This window comes from Somniosus microcephalus, unplaced genomic scaffold, assembly GCF_052327205.1.
Source record: "Somniosus microcephalus isolate GS21.2 unplaced genomic scaffold, FLI_Smic_1.0 unresolved_chr2, whole genome shotgun sequence".
NCBI classification, from domain to species: domain Eukaryota; kingdom Metazoa; phylum Chordata; class Chondrichthyes; order Squaliformes; family Somniosidae; genus Somniosus; species Somniosus microcephalus.
In genome coordinates, this window is record NW_028225180.1 from 36,693,512 (window position 1) to 36,713,406 (window position 19,895).

Sequence of the window (19,895 nt, forward strand, 5' to 3'; positions counted from 1 at the left end):
AAGTTCAGAACTGGGGATGTTCGCTGATGACTGCAGAGTGTTCAGTTCCATTCACAACTCCTCAGATAATGAAGCAGCCCGTGCCCACATGCAGCAAGACTTGGACAACATTCAGGTTGGAGCTGATAAGTGACAAGTAACATTTGCGCCACACAAGTGCCCGGCAATGACTATCTGCAACAAAAGAGCCTCTAACCACCACCTTTTCATATTCAACAGCATTATCAATGCCGAATCCCTGCACAAAGACCTGAGCCCTCAGAATAAAAGTCTGATGCGCTATTATTGGATTAATTCAAAATTAAACAGAGAATCATCTGCAACTGCTTTTCTTTCGGCTCCTGCATCAACACCTCTGGTGTCCCACAAGGATCTATCCTTGGCCCCTTCTTATTTCTCATCCACATGCCAGCCCTCAGCAACATCATCTGAAAACACAGTGTCAGTCTCCACATGTATGCTGATAACACCCAGCTCCACCTCACCACCACCTCTCTCAACACCCTCCACGGTTTCTAAATTGTCAGACTGCTAGTCCAGTACTGAATGAGGAGACATTTTCTCCAATTAAATATAGGGAAGACCAAAGCCATTGTTGTCGGTCCCCGCCAGACGGGATGACAGCAGAATGAAATGCAGAATGTGAACGATGTAATGTTCAATATCAGCCACTGGATGTCGCTGTGTTGTGAAAAGTGCGTGAGCGTAGATAGTTCAGTCGGTGAAACATCAGACTTTTAATCTCAGGGTTCACGTCTTTGTTTGGGTGCTGCTTTTCATTAAAAATTCTCAATTTCGTCTTTCAGGCAACCCCGTGAAAAAGAAACCGTTCATGCTGATCTGATTAACGCATTTTAATGATTAGTCACAGTGGCGGTGCTTTAAGGTACATGGAGCGATAGTTTCGAGATGATCAGTTGCAACGTTCATGCAGCCCCATGAAACACGAGCATTTCCAGCTGGTCATCCCTGATGTTTCAATAAAACTTTTTGATTTGTGTTGCATATTTGTCACATCTGAATTTTGAAATATATTACATATTCTAGTGTTTACTTAATATATTTTAAAATTTTGCAAGCAAATGTCTGATTCTTTTGATGGGGTATTTTCTAATGTCACTGCTTTTAAGTGTAAGTTTAGGTGTTGTCTTTACTGATAAAAACAGCGCACGGAAAGGGACTTGAACCCTGGACTCTCAGATTAAAAGTCTGATGCTCTACCGACTGAGCTATCCGGGCTCATGCATGTCAGCTAACACAGCGACATTCACTGGCCGAGATGCAACATTACATCGTTGACATCCTCCTGTACTGATCCCGGCTGCACAGCGCATTTCGCTCACACACCCACACTTCATAAATACCCTTACCGCCACCACGCTCTTTTATGTTTTGTGTTTTGTGAGGCTGCGTGAGTGAAAGTAAAAATCGCGAGCTAACTGCTACTTTAGCGGCAGGGCAAAGATCTGCATAAGATACTTGCTGTATGACCCCGGATAGTTCAGTCAATAAAACATCAGACTTTTAATGTGAGTGTCCAGGATTCAAGGCCCTATTCGAGCGTTGCTTTTATCAGTGAAGACAACAAGTAAATTTACAGTTGTAACCGGTGATATTAGAAAATACCCTATTTAAAGAATCAGACGTTTGGTTGCAAAGTTTTAAAATATATGAATAAATACTTATATAAATTATTAATGGAAATGTAATATATTTCATAATTCAGGTGTCAATGAAGACAACACAAAATTTACACTTGAAAGCAGAGACTTTATAAAATACTATGTCAGAAAAACAGATTTGCTTGCAAAGCTTTAAAGTATATTTAGAAAATATTCGAATTATATTTGAAAAAACAAGGGTTGTGACAAACATTCAACAAATACTAATGAGTTTTATTGAGACAGCAGGAAATAACAGCTTGAAATGCTCGTTTCATGGGACTCCATGAAGTTAAGAATTGATGATCTCAAAAATACCAATCAATGAACCTATAAGCACTGCGATTGTGCCAAATCTTTAAAATATATTGATGAGATCAGCATGAATGACTTGTGTTTCATGAAACAAGGAGTTGAGAATTTTGGTTTTAAAACTGCACCCAGATAGAGACTTGATTCACAGACGTTCAGATTAAAAGTCCGATACTTTAGCGACTGAGCTGTCCAGCCTCCCACAGGCAAATTGCTATTAGCTCCCTATCGCTCTGTAATTCCCTGCCTAAACCTCTCCGCCTCTCTACCTCTGTTTTCCTCTTTAAGGTGCTCCTTTAAACCTACCTTTTTGGCCAGCTTTTGGTCCCCTGCCCTAATTTCTCCTCATGTGGCGTGGTGTCAAGTTTCTTGTCCTTTAATTCTCCTGTGAAGCACCTTGGAACGTTTTACTACATTAAAGGCGCTATATAAATTCAAGTTGTCGTTGTTGGTATTTTTTTGACTCGAATGGAATCAAGGGATATGGGGATCAAGCGGGAAGGTGGAGCTGAGGTCAATGATCAGCCATGATCTTGTTAAATGGCGGAGCAGGCTCGAGGGGCCGTATGGCCGACTCCAATTTCCTATGCTCTTATCCTATTTTCTCATTTTTACACAGGGTTGCTTTTGAAGCTTTGTTTACATTTTCTACCGTCCGTGTTTAGTCTTACTCCCCCAGTTCCAGCACACACATTTGAAAGAATTTCTGAATGTGTCTGCTACTTAAATACAATCCACATCTTGGAGGACTGCTAATGTGTTGCCGTTGTTTAAAAAAGGGAAAATGATAGACCGAGTAATTACAGACCAGTCAGGCTAATCCTGGTGCTGTGAAAATTATTGGAAAAAATTCTGAAGGCCAGGATAAATCGTCATGTAGAAAGACAAGGAGTAATCAGCGACAGTCAGCATTGATTTGCCAAGGGAAGATCGTGTCTGATTAACTTTGATTGAATTTTTTGAGGAGGCAACAAGGAGGTTCGATAGGGGTAGTGCGTTTGATGTAGTGTATATGGATTTTGGCAAGTCTTTTCACATTCTGCATTTCCTTCTGCATAATCCCATCTGCACAGCGCATTTCTATCACACGCCCACTCTCTGCCTATGAGGCTACGGGAGTGAAAGTAGACACTGACAATCGTCAGTTAACTGCAACTTTAGATTCAGTGCGAAGATGTGCATAACCTGTAAGTAGCAGACCCATCACAAAATCCTTTCAAATACATGCACTGGTTACTGGGTGAGCAAGAATAAACACGGACGGGGGACCATGCATACAAATCATCAAAACAACCCTGTGCTAAGCGATCCCACAACCAACCGATCAGATCAAAGCACTGCAGTCCTGTGACCATCCAGTCATCAATGGTGGTAGATCTTTAAATAACTAACGGGAGGAGGAGACTCCATGAACATTCCCATCATCAATGATGGTGGAGGCCAGCACGCTGTGCAAAAGATAAGGTTGAAGCATTTGCAACTATCGTCAACCAGAAGTGCCGAGTGAAATGATTCATCTCGGCCACCTCCTGAGGTCCCTACCATCACAGAAGCCAGTCTTCAGCCAATTTGATTCACTCCACGTGATATCAAGAAAGGGCTGAGCGCACTGGATACAACAAAGGCTATGGACTCTAACAACATCCCGGCTGTTCTGCTGATGTCTTGTGCTCCAGAACTAGGCGCACCTCTAGCCAAGCTGTTTCAGTACAGCTACAACACTGGTATCTACCCGACAATGCAGAAAGCTGCCCAGGTATGTCCTGTCCACAAAAAGCAGGAGAAATCCAATCCAGCCAATTACTGCCCCAGCAGTCTACTCTCAGTCATCAGCAAAATGATGGAAGTTGTCATCGACAGTGCTATCAAGTGGCACTTACTCACCAATAACTTGCTCACTGATGCTCAGTTTGGGTTCCGCCAGGACCACTCGGCTCCAGACCTCATTACAGCCTTGGTCCAACCATGGACAAAGGAGCTGAATTCCAGAGGTGAGGTGAGAGTGACTGCCCTTGACATCAAGGCAGCATTTGACCAGGTGTGTGGCATCAAGGAGCCCGAGTAAAATTGAAGTCAATGGGAATCGGAGGGGAAACTCTCCACTGGTTGGAGTCACACCCAGCACAATGGAAGATGGTTGTGGTTGTTGGAGACCAATCATCTGAGCCAAAGGACATCGTTGCAGGAGTTCCTCCGGGCAGTGTCCTAGGCCCAACCATCTTCCCTCCAACATAAGTTCAGAACTGGGGATGTTCGCTGATGACTGCACAGTGTTCAGTTCCATTCACAACTCCTCAGATAATGAAGCAGCCCGTGCCCACATGCAGCAAGACTTGGACGACATTCAGGCTGGGGCTGATAAGTGACAAGTAACATTTGCGCCACACAAGTGCCCGGCAATGACTATCTGCAACAAAAGAGCCTCTAACCACCACCTCTTCATATTCAACAGCATTATCAATGCCGAATCCCTGAACAAAGACCTGAGCCCTCAGAATAAAAGTCTGATGCGCTATTATTGGATTAATTCAAAATTAAACAGAGAATCATCTGCAACTGCTTTTCTTTCGGCTCCTGCATCAACACCTCTGGTGTCCCACAAGGATCTATCCTTGGCCCCTTCTTATTTCTCATCCACATGCCAGCCCTCAGCAACATCATCTGAAAACACAGTGTCAGTCTCCACATGTATGCTGATAACACCCAGCTCCACCTCACCACCACCTCTCTCAACACCCTCCACGGTTTCTAAATTGTCAGACTGCTAGTCCAGTACTGAATGAGGAGACATTTTCTCCAATTAAATATAGGGAAGACCAAAGCCATTGTTGTCGGTCCCCGCCAGACGGGATGACAGCGGAATGAAATGCAGAATGTGAACGATGTAATGTTCAATATCAGCCACTGGATGTCGCTGTGTTGTGAAAAGAGCGTGAGCCCAGATCGTTCAGTCGGTGAAACATCAGACTTTTAATCTCAGGGTTCAGGTCTTTGTTTGGGTGCTGCTTTTCATTAAAAATTCTCAATTTCGTCTTTCAGGCAACCCCGTGAAAAATAAACCGTTCATGCTGATCTGATTAACGCATTTTAATGATTAGTCACAGTGGCGGTGCTTTAAGGTACATGGAGCGATAGTTTCGAGATGATCAGTTGCAACGTTCATGCAGCCCCATGAAACACGAGCATTTCAAGCTGGTCATCCCTGATGTTTCAATAAAACTTTTTGATTTGAGTTGCATATTTGTCACATCTGAATTTTGAAATATATTACATATTCTAGTGTTTACTTAATATATTTTAAAATTTTGCAAGCAAATGTCTGATTCTTTTGATGGGGTATTTTCTAATGTCACTGCTTTTAAGTGTAAGTTTAGGTGTTGTCTTTACTGATAAAAGCAGCGCCCGAACAGGGGTTTGAACCCTGAACTCTCAAATTAAAAGTCTGATGGTCTACCGACTGAGCTATCCGGGCTCAGGCATGTAAGCTAACACAGCGACATTCACTGGTCGAGATGCAACATTACATCGTTGACATCCTACTGTACTGATCCCGGCTGCACAGCGCATTTCGCTCACACACCCACACTTCACAAATACCCTTACCGCCACCACGCTCTTTTATGTTTTGTGTTTTGTGAGGCTGCGTAAGTGAAAGTAAAAATCGCGAGCTAACTGCTACTTTAGCGGCAGGGCAAAGATCTGCATAAGATACTTGCTGTATGACCCCGGATAGTTCAGTCAATAAAACATCAGACTTTTAATGTGAGTGTCCAGGATTCAAGGCCCTATTCGAGCATTGCTTTTATCAGTGAAGACAACAAGTAAATTTACACTTGAAACCGGTGATATTAGAAAATACCCTATTTAAAGAATCAGGCGTTTGGTTGCAAAGTTTTAAAATATATTAATAAATACTTATATAAATTATTAATGGAAAATGTAATATATTTCATAATTCAGGTGTCAATGAAGACAACACAAAATTTACACTTGAAAGCAGAGACTTTATAAAATACTATGTCAGAAAAACAGATTTGCTTGCAAAGCTTTAAAGTATATTTAGAAAATATTCGAATTATATTTGAAAAAACAAGGGTTGTGACAAACATTCAACAAATACTAATGAGTTTTATTGAGACAGCAGGAAATAACAGCTTGAAATGCTCGTTTCATGGGACTCCATGAAGTTAAGAATTGATGATCTCAAAAATACCAATCAATGAACCTATAAGCACTGCGATTGTGCCAAATCTTTAAAATATATTGATGAGATCAGCATGAATGACTTGTGTTTCATGAAACAAGGAGTTGAGAATTTTGGTTTTAAAACTGCACCCAGATAGAGACTTGATTCACGGACGTTCAAGATTAAAAGTCCGATACTTTAGCGACTGAGCTGTCCAGCCTCCCACAGGCAAATTGCTATTAGCTCCCTATCGCTCTGTAATTCCCTGCCTAAACCTCTCCGCCTCTCTACCTCTGTTTTCCTCTTTAAGGCGCTCCTTAAAACCTACCTTTTTGGCCAGCTTTTGGTCCCCTGCCCTAATTTCTCCTCATGTGGCTCGGTGTCAAGTTTCTTGTCCTTTAATTCTCCTGTGAAGCACCTTGGAACGTTTTACTACATTAAAGGCGCTATATAAATTCAAGTTGTCGTTGTTGGTATTTTTTTGACTCGAATGGAATCAAGGGATATGGGGATCAAGCGGGAAGGTGGAGCTGAGGTCAATGATCAGCCATGATCTTGTTAAATGGCGAAGCAGGCTCGAGGGGCCGTATGGCCGACTCCAATTTCCTATGCTCTTATCCTATTTTCTCATTTTTACACAGGGTTTCTTTTGAAGCTTTGTTTACATTTTCTACCGTCCGTGTTTAGTCTTACTCCCCCAGTTCCAGCACACACATTTGAAAGAATTTCTGAATGTGTCTGCTACTTAAATACAATCCACACCTTGGAGGACTGCTAATGTGTTGCCGTTGTTTAAAAAAGGAAAAAGTGATAGACCGAGTAATTATAGACCAGTCAGGCTAATCCTGGTGCTGTGAAAATTATTGGAAAAAATTTTGAAGGCCAGGATAAATCGTCATGTAGAAAGATAAGGAGTAATCAGCGACAGTCAGCATTGATTTGCCAAGGGAAGATCGTGTCTGATTAACTTTGATTGAAGTTTTTGAGGAGGCAACAAGGAGGTTCGATAGGGGTAGTGCGTTTGATGTAGTGTATATGGATTTTGGCAAGTCTTTTCACATTCTGCATTTCCTTCTGCATAATCCCATCTGTACAGCGCATTTCTATCACACGCCCACTCTCTGCCTATGGGGCTACGGGAGTGAAAGTAGACACTGACAATCGTCAGTTAACTGCAACTTTAGATTCAGTGCGAAGATGTGCATAACCTGTAAGTAGCAGACCCATCAAAAAATCCTTTCAAATACATGCACTGGTTACTGGGTGAGCAAGAATAAACACGGACGGGGGACCATGCATACAAATCATCAAAACAGCCCTGTGCTAAGCGATCCCACAACCAACCGATCAGATCAAAGCACTGCAGTCCTGTGACCATCCAGTCATCAATGGTGGTAGATCTTTAAATAACTAACGGGAGGAGGAGACTCCATGTACATTCCCATCATCAATGATGGTGGAGGCCAGCACGCTGTGCAAAAGATAAGGTTGAAGCATTTGCAACTATCGTCAACCAGAAGTGCCGAGTGAAATGATTCATCTCGGCCACCTCCTGAGGTCCCTACCATCACAGAAGCCAGTCTTCAGCCAATTTGATTCACTCCACGTGATATCAAGAAAGGGCTGAGCGCACTGGATACAACAAAGGCTATGGACTCTAACAACATCCCGGCTGTTCTGCTGATGTCTTGTGCTCCAGAACTAGGCGCACCTCTAGCCAAGCTGTTTCAGTACAGCTACAACACTGGCATCTACCCGACAATGCAGAATGCTGCCCAGGTATGTCCTGTCCACAAAAAGCAGGAGAAATCCAATCCAGCCAATTACTGCCCCAGCAGTCTACTCTTAGTCATCAGCAAAATGATGGAAGTTTTCATCGACAGTGCTATCAAGTGGCACTTACTCACCAATAACTTGCTCACTGATGCTCAGTTTGGGTTCCGCCAGGACCACTCGGCTCCAGACCTCATTACAGCCTTGGTCCAACCATGGACAAAGGAGCTGAATTCCAGAGGTGAGGTGACAGTGACTGCCCTTGACATCAAGGCAACGTTTGACCAGGTGTGTGGCATCAAGGAGCCCGAGTAAAATTGAAGTCAATGGGAATCGGAGGGAAAACTCTCCACTGGTTGGAGTCATACCCAGCACAATGGAAGATGGTTGTGGTTGTTGGAGGCCAATCATCTGAGCCACAGGACATCGCTGCAGGAGTTCCTCCGGGCAGTGTCCTAGGCCCAACCATCTTCCCTCCAACATAAGTTCAGAACTGGGGATGTTCGCTGATGACTGCACAGTGTTCAGTTCCATTCACAACTCCTCAGATAATGAAGCAGCCCGTGCCCACATGCAGCAAGACTTGGACGACATTCAGGCTGGGGCTGATAAGTGACAAGTAACATTTGCGCCACACAAGTGCCCGGCAATGACTATCTGCAACAAAAGAGCCTCTAACCACCACCTCTTCATATTCAACAGCATTATCAATGCCGGATCCCTGAACAAAGATCTGAGCCCTCAGAATAAAAGTCTGATGCGCTATTATTGGATTAATTCAAAATTAAACAGAGAATCATCTGCAACTGCTTTTCTTTCGGCTCCTGCATCAACACCTCTGGTGTCCCACAAGGATCTATCCTTGGCCCCTTCTTATTTCTCATCCACATGCCAGCCCTCAGCAACATCATCTGAAAACACAGTGTCAGTCTCCACATGCATGCTGATAACACCCAGCTCCACCTCACCACCACCTCTCTCAACACCCTCCACGGTTTCTAAATTGTCAGACTGCTAGTCCAGTACTGAATGAGGAGACATTTTCTCCAATTAAATATAGGGAAGACCAAAGCCATTGTTGTCGGTCCCCGCCAGACGGGATGACAGCAGAATGAAATGCAGAATGTGAACGATGTAATGTTCAATATCAGCCACTCGATGTCGCTGTGTTGTGAAAAGAGCGTGAGCCCAGATAGTTCAGTCGGTGAAACATCAGACTTTTAATCTCAGGGTTCAGGTCTTTGTTTGGGTGCTGCTTTTCATTAAAAATTCTCAATTTCGTCTTTCAGGCAACCCCGTGAAAAAGAAACCGTTCATGCTGATCTGATTAACGCATTTTAATGATTAGTCACAGTGGCGGTCCTTTAAGGTACATGGAGCGATAGTTTCGAGATGATCAGTTGCAACGTTCATGCAGCCCCATGAAACACGAGCATTTCAAGCTGGTCATCCCTGATGTTTCAATAAAACTTTTTGATTTGTGTTGCATATTTGCCACATCTGAATTTTGAAATATATTACATATTCTAGTGTTTACTTAATATATTTTAAAATTTTGCAAGCAAATGTCTGATTCTTTTGATGGGGTATTTTCTAATGTCACTGCTTTTATGTGTAAGTTTAGGTGTTGTCTTTACTGATAAAAGCAGCGCCCGAACAGGGACTTGAACCCTGGACCCTCAGATTAAAAGTCTGATGCTCTACCGACTGAGCTATCCGGGCTCATGCATGTAAGCTAACACAGCGACATTCACTGGCCGAGATGCAACATTACATCGTTGACATCCTCCTGTACTGATCCCGGCTGCACAGCGCATTTCGCTCACACACCCACACTTCATAAATACCCTTACCGCCACCACGCTCTTTTATGTTTTGTGTTTTGTGAGGCTGCGTAAGTGAAAGTAAAAATCGCGAGCTAACTGCTACTTTAGCGGCAGGGCAAAGATCTGCATAAGATACTTGCTGTATGACCCCGGATAGTTCAGTCAATAAAACATCAGACTTTTAATGTGAGTGTCCAGGATTCAAGGCCCTATTCGAGCATTGCTTTTATCAGTGAAGACAACAAGTAAATTTACACTTGAAACCGGTGATATTAGAAAATACCCTATTTAAAGAATCAGGCGTTTGGTTGCAAAGTTTTAAAATATATTAATAAATACTTATATAAATCATTAATGGAAAATGTAATATATTTCATAATTCAGGTGTCAATGAAGACAACACAAAATTTACACTTGAAAGCAGAGACTTTATAAAATACTATGTCAGAAAAACAGATTTGCTTGCAAAGCTTTAAAGTATATTTAGAAAATATTAGAATTATATTTGAAAAAACAAGGGTTGTGACAAACATTCAACAAATACTAATGAGTTTTATTGAGACAGCAGGAAATAACAGCTTGAAATGGTCGTTTCATGGGACTCCATGAAGTTAAGAATTGATGATCTCAAAAATACCAATCAATGAACCTATAAGCACTGCGATTGTGCCAAATCTTTAAAATATATTGATGAGATCAGCATGAATGACTTGTGTTTCATAAAACAAGGAGTTGAGAATTTTGGTTTTAAAACTGCACCCAGATAGAGACTTGATTCACGGACGTTCAAGATTAAAAGTCCGATACTTTAGCGACTGAGCTGTCCAGCCTCCCACAGGCAAATTGCTATTAGCTCCCTATCGCTCTGTAATTCCCTGCCTAAACCTCTCCGCCTCTCTACCTCTGTTTTCCTCTTTAAGGCGCTCCTTAAAACCTACCTTTTTGGCCAGCTTTTGGTCCCCTGCCCTAATTTCTCCTCATGTGGCTCGGTGTCAAGTTTCTTGTCCTTTAGTTCTCCTGTGAAGCACCTTGGAACGTTTTACTACATTAAAGGCGCTATATAAATTCAAGTTGTCGTTGTTGGTATTTTTTTGACTCGAATGGAATCAAGGGATATGGGGATCAAGCGGGAAGGTGGAGCTGAGGTCAATGATCAGCCATGATCTTGTTAAATGGCGGAGCAGGCTCGAGGGGCCGTATGGGCGACTCCAATTTCCTATGCTCTTATCCTATTTTCTCATTTTTACACAGGGTTGCTTTTGAAGCTATGTTTACATTTTCTACCCTCCGTGTTTAGTCTTACTCCCCCAGTTCCAGCACACACATTTGAAAGAATTTCTGAATGTGTCTGCTACTTAAATACAATCCACACCTTGGAGGACTGCTAATGTGTTGCCGTTGTTTAAAAAAGGAAAAAGGGATAGACCGAGTAATTACAGACCAGTCAGGCTAATCCTGGTGCTGTGAAAATTATTGGAAAAATTTTGAAGGCCAGGATAAATCGTCATGTAGAAAGACAAGGAGTAATCAGCGACAGTCAGCATTGATTTGCCAAGGGAAGATCGTGTCTGATTAACTTTGATTGAATTTTTTGAGGAGGCAACAAGGAGTTTCGATAGGGGTAGTGCGTTTGATGCAGTGTATATGGATTTTGGCAAGTCTTTTCACATTCTGCATTTCCTTCTGCATAATCCCATCTGTACAGCGCATTTCTATCACACGCCCACTCTCTGCCTATGGGGCTACGGGAGTGAAAGTAGACACTGACAATCGTCAGTTAACTGCAACTTTAGATTCAGTGCGAAGATGTGCATAACCTGTAAGTAGCAGACCCATCAAAAAATCCTTTCAAATACATGCACTGGTTACTGGGTGAGCAAGAATAAACACGGACGGGGGAGCATGCATACAAATCATCAAAACAGCCCTGTGCTAAGCGATCCCACAACCAACCGATCAGATGAAAGCACTGCAGTCCTGTGACCATCCAGTCATCAATGGTGGTAGATCTTTAAATAACTAACGGGAGGAGGAGACTCCATGAACATTCCCATCATCAATGATGGTGGAGGCCAGCACGCTGTGCAAAAGATAAGGTTGAAGCATTTGCAACTATCTTCAACCAGAAGTGCAGAGTGAAATGATTCATCTCGGCCACCTCCTGAGGTCCCTACCATCACAGAAGCCAGTCTTCAGCCAATTTGATTCACTCCACGTGATATCAAGCAAGGGCTGAGCGCACTGGATACAACAAAGGCTATGGGCTCTAACAACATCCCGGCTGTTCTGCTGATGTCTTGTGCTCCAGAACTAGGCGCACCTCTAGCCAAGCTGTTTCAGTACAGCTACAACACTGGCATCTACCCGACAATGCAGAAAGATGCCCAGGTATGTCCTGTCCACAAAAAGCAGGAGAAATCCAATCCAGCCAATTACTGGCCCAGCAGTCTACTCTCAGTCATCAGCAAAATGATGGAAGTTGTCATCGACAGTGCTATCAAGTGGCACTTACTCACCAATAACCTGCTCACTGATGCTCAGTTTGGGTTCCGCCAGGACCACTCGGCTCCAGACCTCATTACAGCCTTGGTCCAACCATGGACAAAGGAGCTGAATTCCAGAGGTGAGGTGAGAGTGACTGCCCTTGACATCAAGGCAGCATTTGACCAGGTGTGTGGCATCAAGGAGCCCGAGTAAAATTGAAGTCAATGGGAATCGGAGGGAAAACTCTCCACTGGTTGGAGTCACACCCAGCACAATGGAAGATGGTTGTGGTTGTTGGAGGCCAATCATCTGAGCCACAGGACATCGCTGCAGGAGTTCCTCCGGGCAGTGTCCTAGGCCCAACCATCTTCCCTCCAACATAAGGTCAGAACTGGGGATGTTCGCTGATGACTGCACAGTGTTCAGTTCCATTCACAACTCCTCAGATAATGAAGCAGCCCGTGCCCACATGCAGCAAGACTTGGACGACATTAAGGCTGGGGCTGATAAGTGACAAGTAACATTTGCGCCACACAAGTGCCCGGCAATGACTATCTCCAACAAAAGAGCCTCTAACCACCATCTCTTGATATTCAACAGCATTATCAATGCCGAATCCCTGAACAAAGACCTGAGCCCTCAGAATAAAAGTCTGATGCGCTATTATTGGATTAATTCAAAATTAAACAGAGAATCATCTGCAATTGCTTTTCTTTCGGCTCCTGCATCAACACCTCTGGTGTCCCACAAGGATCTATCCTTGGCCCCTTCTTATTTCTCATCCACATGCCAGCCCTCAGCAACATCATCTGAAAACACAGTGTCAGTCTCCACATGTATGCTGATAACACCCAGCTCCACCTCACCACCACCTCTCTCAGCCCCCTCCACGGTTTCTAAATTGTCAGACTGCTAGTCCAGTACTGGATGAGGAGACATTTCCTCCAATTAAATATAGGGAAGACCAAAGCCATTGTTGTCGGTCCCCGCCAGACGGGGTGACAGCAGAATGAAATGCAGAATGTGAACGATGTAATGTTCAATATCAGCCACTGGATGTCGCTGTGTTGTGAAAAGAGCGTGAGCCCAGATAGTTCAGTCGGTGAAACATCAGACTTTTAATCTCAGGGTTCAGGTCTTTGTTTGGGTGCTGCTTTTCATTAAAAATTCTCAATTTCGTCTTTCAGGCAACCCCGTGAAAAAGAAACCGTTCATGCTGATCTGAGTAACGCATTTTAATGATTAGTCACAGTGGCGGTGCTTTAAGATACATGGAGCGATAGTTTCGAGATGATCAGTTGCAACGTTCATGCAGCCCCATGAAACACGAGCATTTCAAGCTGGTCATCCCTGATGTTTCAATAAAACTTTTTGATTTGTGTTGCATATTTGTCACATCTGAATTTTGAAATATATTACATATTCTAGTGTTTACTTAATATATTTTAAAATTTTGCAAGCAAATGTCTGATTCTTTTGATGGGGTATTTTCTAATGTCACTGCTTTTAAGTGTAAGTTTAGGTGTTGTCTTTACTGATAAAAGCAGCGCCCGAACAGGGACTTGAACCCTGGACCCTCAGATTAAAAGTCTGATGCTCTTCCGACTGAGCTATCCGGGCTCATGCATGTAAGCTAACACAGCGACTTTCACTGGCCGAGATGCAACATTACATCGTTGACATCCTCCTGTACTGATCCCGGCTGCACAGCGCATTTCGCTCACACACCCACACTTCACATATACCCTTCCCGCCACCACGCTCTTTTATGTTTTGTGTTTTGTGAGGCTGCGTGAGTGAAAGTAAAAATCGCGAGCTAACTGCTACTTTAGCGGCAGGGCAAAGATCTGCATAAGATACTTGCTGTATGACCCCGGATAGTTCAGTCAACAAAACATCAGACTTTTAATGTGAGTGTCCAGGATTCAAGGCCCTATTCGAGCGTTGCTTTTATCAGTGAATACAACAAGTAAACTTACACTTGAAACCGGTGATATTAGAAAATACCCTATTTAAAGAATCAGACGTTTGGTTGCAAAGTTTTAAAATATATTAATAAATACTTATATAAATTATTAATGGAAAATGTAATATATTTCATAATTCAGGTGTCAATGAAGACAACACAAAATTTACACTTGAAAGCAGAGACTTTATAAAATACTATGTCAGAAAAACAGATTTGCTTGCAAAGCTTTAAAGTATATTTAGAAAATATTAGAATTATATTTGAAAAAACAAGGGTTGTGACAAACATTCAACAAATACTAATGAGTTTTATTGAGACAGCAGGAAATAACAGCTTGAAATGCTCGTTTCATGGGACTCCATGAAGTTAAGAATTGATGATCTCAAAAATACCAATCAATGAACCTATAAGCACTGCGATTGTGCCAAATCTTTAAAATATATTGATGAGATCAGCATGAATGACTTGTGTTTCATGAAACAAGGAGTTGAGAATTTTGGTTTTAAAACTGCACCCAGATAGAGACTTGATTCACGGACGTTCAGATTAAAAGTCCGATACTTTAGCGACTGAGCTGTCCAGCCTCCCACAGGCAAATTGCTATTAGCTCCCTATCGCTCTGTAATTCCCTGCCTAAACCTCTCCGCCTCTCTACCTCTGTTTTCCTCTTTAAGGCGCTCCTTAAAACCTACCTTTTTGGCCAGCTTTTGGTCCCCTGCCCTAATTTCTCCTCATGTGGCTCGGTGTCAAGTTTCTTGTCCTTTAATTCTCCTGTGAAGCACCTTGGAACGTTTTACTACATTAAAGGCGCTATATAAATTCAAGTTGTCGTTGTTGGTATTTTTTTGACTCGAATGGAATCAAGGGATATGGGAATCAAGCGGGAAGGTGGAGCTGAGGTCAATGATCAGCCATGATCTTGTTAAATGGCGGAGCAGGCTCGAGGGGCCGTATGGCCGTCTCCAATTTCCTATGCCCTTATTCTATTTTCTCATTTTTACACAGGGTTGCTTTTGAAGCTTTGTTTACATTTTCTACCGTCCGTGTTTAGTCTTACTCCCCCAGTTCCAGCACACACGTTTGAAAGAATTTCTGAATGTGTCTGCTACTTAAATACAATCCACATCTTGGAGGACTGCTAATGTGTTTCCGTTGTTTAAAAAAGGAAAAAGGGATAGACCGAGTAATTACAGACCAGTCAGGCTAATCCTGGTGCTGTGAAAATTATTGGAAAAAATTCTGAAGGCCAGGATAAATCGTCATGTAGAAAGACAAGGAGTAATCAGCGACAGTCAGCATTGATTTGCCAAGGGAAGATCGTGTCCGATTAAATTTGATTGAATTTTTTGAGGAGGCAACAAGGAGGTTCGATAGGGGTAGTGCGTTTGATGTAGTGTATATGGATTTTGGCAAGTCTTTTCACATTCTGCATTTCCTTCTGCATAATCCCATCTGTACAGCGCATTTCTATCACACGCCCACTCTCTGCCTATGGGGCTACGGGAGTGAAAGTAGACACTGACAATCGTCAGTTAACTGCAACTTTAGATTCAGTGCGAAGATGTGCATAACCTGTAGGTAGCAGACCCATCAAAAAATCCTTTCAAATACATGCACTGGTTACTGGGTGAGCAAGAATAAACACGGACGGGGGACCATGCATACAAATCATCAAAACAGCCCTGTGCTAAGCTATCCCACAACCAACCGATCAGATCAAAGCACTGCAGATCTGTGACCATCCAGTCATCAATGGTGGTAGATCTTTAAATAACTAACGGGAGGAGGAGACTCCATGAACATTCCCATCATCAATGATGGTGGAGGCCAGCACGCTGTGCAAAAGATAAGGTTGAAGCATTTGCAACTATCGTCAACCAGAAGTGCCGAGTGAAATGATTCATCTCGGCCACCTCCTGAGGTCCCTACCATCACAGAAGCCAGTATTCAGCCAATTTGATTCACTCCAGGTGATATCAAGAAAGGGCTGAGCGCACTGGATACAACAAAGGCTATGGACTCTAACAACATCCCGGCTGTTCTGCTGATGTCTTGTGCTCCAGAACTAGGCGCACCTCTAGCCAAGCTGTGTCAGTACAGCTACAACACTGGCATCTACCCGACAATGCAGAAAGCTGCCCAGGTATGTCCTGTCCACAAAAAGCAGGAGAAATCCAATCCAGCCAATTACTGCCCCAGCAGTCTACTCTCAGTCATCAGCAAAATGATGGAAGTTGTCATCGACAGTGCTATCAAGTGGCACTTACTCACCAATAACCTGCTCACTGATGCTCAGTTTGGGTTCCGCCAGGACCACTCGGCTCCAGACCTCATTACAGCCTTGGTCCAACCATGGACAAAGGAGCTGAATTCCAGAGGTGAGGTGAGAGTGACTGCCCTTGACAACAAGGCAGCATTTGACCAGGTGTGTGGCATCAAGGAGCCCGAGTAAAATTGAAGTCAATGGGAATCGGAGGGAAAACTCTCCACTGGTTGGAGTCACACCCAGCACAATGGAAGATGGTTGTGGTTGTTGGAGGCCAATCATCTGAGCCACAGGACATCGCTGCAGGGGTTCCTCCGGGCAGTGTCCTAGGCCCAACCATCTTCCCTCCAACATAAGTTCAGAACTGGGGATGTTCGCTGATGACTGCACAGTGTTCAGTTCCATTCACAACTCCTCAGATAATGAAGTAGCCCGTGCCCACATGCAGCAAGACTTGGACGACATTCAGGCTGGGGCTGATAAGTGACAAGTAATATTTGCGCCACACAAGTGCCCGGCAATGACTATCTCCAACAAATGAGCCTCTAACCACCACCTCTTGATATTCAACAGCATTATCAATGCCGAATCCCTGAACAAAGACCTGAGCCCTCAGAATAAAAGTCTGATGCGCTATTATTGGATTAATTCAAAATTAAACAGAGAATCATCTGCAATTGCTTTTCTTTCGGCTCCTGCATCAACACCTCTGGTGTCCCACAAGGATCTATCCTTGGCCCCTTCTTATTTCTCATCCACATGCCAGCCCTCAGCAACATCATCTGAAAACACAGTGTCAGTCTCCACATGTATGCTGATAACACCCAGCTCCACCTCACCACCCCCTCCAAGGTTTCTAAATTGTCAGACTGCTAGTCCAGTACTGGATGAGGAGACATTTCCTCCAATTAAATATAGGGAAGACCAAAGCCATTGTTGTCGGTCCCCGCCAGACGGGTGACAGCAGAATGAAATACAGAATGTGAACGATGTAATGTTCAATATCAGCCACTGGATGTCGCTGTGTTGTGAAAAGAGCGTGAGCCCAGATAGTTCAGTCGGTGAAACATCAGACTTTTAATCTCAGGGTTCAGGACTTTGTTTGGGTGCTGCTTTTAATTAAAAATTCTCAATTTCGTCTTTCAGGCAACCCCGTGAAAAAGAAACCGTTCATGCTGATCTGATTAACGCATTTTAATGATTAGTCACAGTGGCGGTGCTTTAAGGTACATGGAGCGATAGTTTCGAGATGATCAGTTGCAACATTCATGCAGCCCCATGAAACACGAGCATTTCAAGCTGGTCATCCCTGATGTTTCAATAAAACTTTTTGATTTGTGTTGCGTATTTGTCACATCTGAATTTTGAAATATATTACATATTCTAGTGTTTACTTGATATATTTTAAAATTTTGCAAGCAAATGTCTGATTCTTTTGATGGGGTATTTTCTAATGTCACTGCTTTTAAGTGTAAGTTTAGGTGTTGTCTTTACTGATAAAAGCAGCGCCTGAACAGGGACTTGAACCCTTGACCCTCAGATTAAAAGTTTGATGCTCTTTCGACTGAGCTATCCGGACTCAGGCATGTAACCTAACACAGCGACATTCACTAGTCGAGATGCAACATTACATCGTTGACTTCCTCCTGTACTGATCCCGGCTGCACAGCGCATTTCGCTCACACAGCCACACTTCACAAATACCCTTACCGCCACCACGCTCTTTTATGTTTTGTGTTTTGTGAGGCTGCGTAAGTGAAAGTAAAAATCGCGAGCTAACTGCTACTTTAGCGGCAGGGCAAAGATCTGCATAAGATACTTGCTGTATGACCCCGGATAGTTCAGTCAATAAAACATCAGACTTTTAATGTGAGTGTCCAGGATTCAAGGCCCTATTCGAGCGTTGCTTTTATCAGTGAAGACAACAAGTAAATTTACACTTGAAACCGGTGATATTAGAAAATACCCTATTTAAAGAATCAGACGTTTGGTTGCAAAGTTTTAAAATATATTAATAAATACTTATATAAATTATTAATGGAAAATGTAATATATTTCATAATTCAGGTGTCAATGAAGACAACACAAAATTTACACTTGAAAGCAGAGACTTTATAAAACACTATGTCAGAAAAACAGATTTGCTTGCAAAGCTTTAAAGTATATTTACCCCCAGTTCCAGCACACACATTTGAAAGAATTTCTGAATGTTGCTGCTACTTCAATACAATCCACATCTTGGAGGACTGCTAATGTGTTTCCGTTGTTTAAAAAAGGAAAAAGGGATAGACCGAGTAATTACAGACCAGTCAGGCTAATCCTGGTGCTGTGAAAATTATTGGAAAAAATTCTGAAGGCCAGGATAAATCGTCATGTAGAAAGACAAGGAGTAACCAGCGACAGTCAGCATTGATTTGCCAAGGGAAGATCGTGTCTGATTAACTTTGATTGAGTTTTTAGAGGAGGCAACAAGGAGGTTCGATAGGGGTAGTGCGTTTGATGTAGTGTATATGGATTTTGGCAAGTCTTTTCACATTCTGCATTTCCTTCTGCATAATCCCATCTGTACAGCGCATTTCTATCACACGCCCACTCTCTGCCTATGGGGCTACGGGAGTGAAAGTAGACACTGACAATCGTCAGTTAACTGCAACTTTAGATTCAGTGCGAAGATGTGCATAACCTGTAAGTAGCAGACCCATCAAAAAATCCTTTCAAATACATGCACTGGTTACTGGGTGAGCAAGAATAAACACGGACGGGGGACCATGCATACAAATCATCAAAACAACCCTGTGCTAAGCGATCCCACAACCAACCGATCAGATCAAAGCACTGCAGTCCTGTGACCATTCAGTCATCAATGCTGGTAGATCTTTAAATAACTAACGGGAGGAGGAGACTCCATGAACATTCCCATCATCAATGATGGTGGAGGTCAGCACGCTGTGCAAAAGATAAGGTTGAAGCATTTGCAACTATCTTCAACCAGAAGTGCCGAGTGAAATGATTCATCTCGGCCACCTCCTGAGGTCCCTTCCATCACAGAAGCCAGTCTTCAGCTAATTTGATTCACTCCACGTGATATCAAGAAAGGGCTGAGCGCACTGGATACAACAAAGGCTATGGACTCTAACAACATCCCGGCTGTTCTGCTGATGTCTTGTGCTCCAGAACTAGGCGCACCTCTAGCCAAGCTGTTTCAGTGCAGCTACAACACTGGCATCTACCCGACAATGCAGAAAGCTGCCCAGGTATGTCCTGTCCACAAAAAGCAGGAGAAATCCAATCCAGCCAATTACTGCCCCAGCAGTCTACTCTCAGTCATCAGCAAAATGATGGAAGTTGTCATCGACAGTGCTATCAAGTGGCACTTCCTCACCAATAACCTGCTCACTGATGCTCAGTTTGGGTTCCG

General features: G+C 43.1%; 2 non-coding genes across 2 annotated transcripts; both read right to left on the reverse strand.

The window, feature by feature from the left end:
• Positions 1-9,581: 9,581 nt before the first annotated feature.
• Positions 9,582-9,654, reverse strand: trnak-uuu (transfer RNA lysine (anticodon UUU)). The gene has a single exon. It is a non-coding gene; the product is annotated as a tRNA-Lys (tRNA).
• Positions 9,655-13,789: 4,135 nt separating this feature from the next.
• Positions 13,790-13,862, reverse strand: trnak-uuu (transfer RNA lysine (anticodon UUU)). Its single transcript has one exon. It is a non-coding gene; the product is annotated as a tRNA-Lys (tRNA).
• Between the last annotated feature and the right edge of the window lie 6,033 nt (positions 13,863-19,895).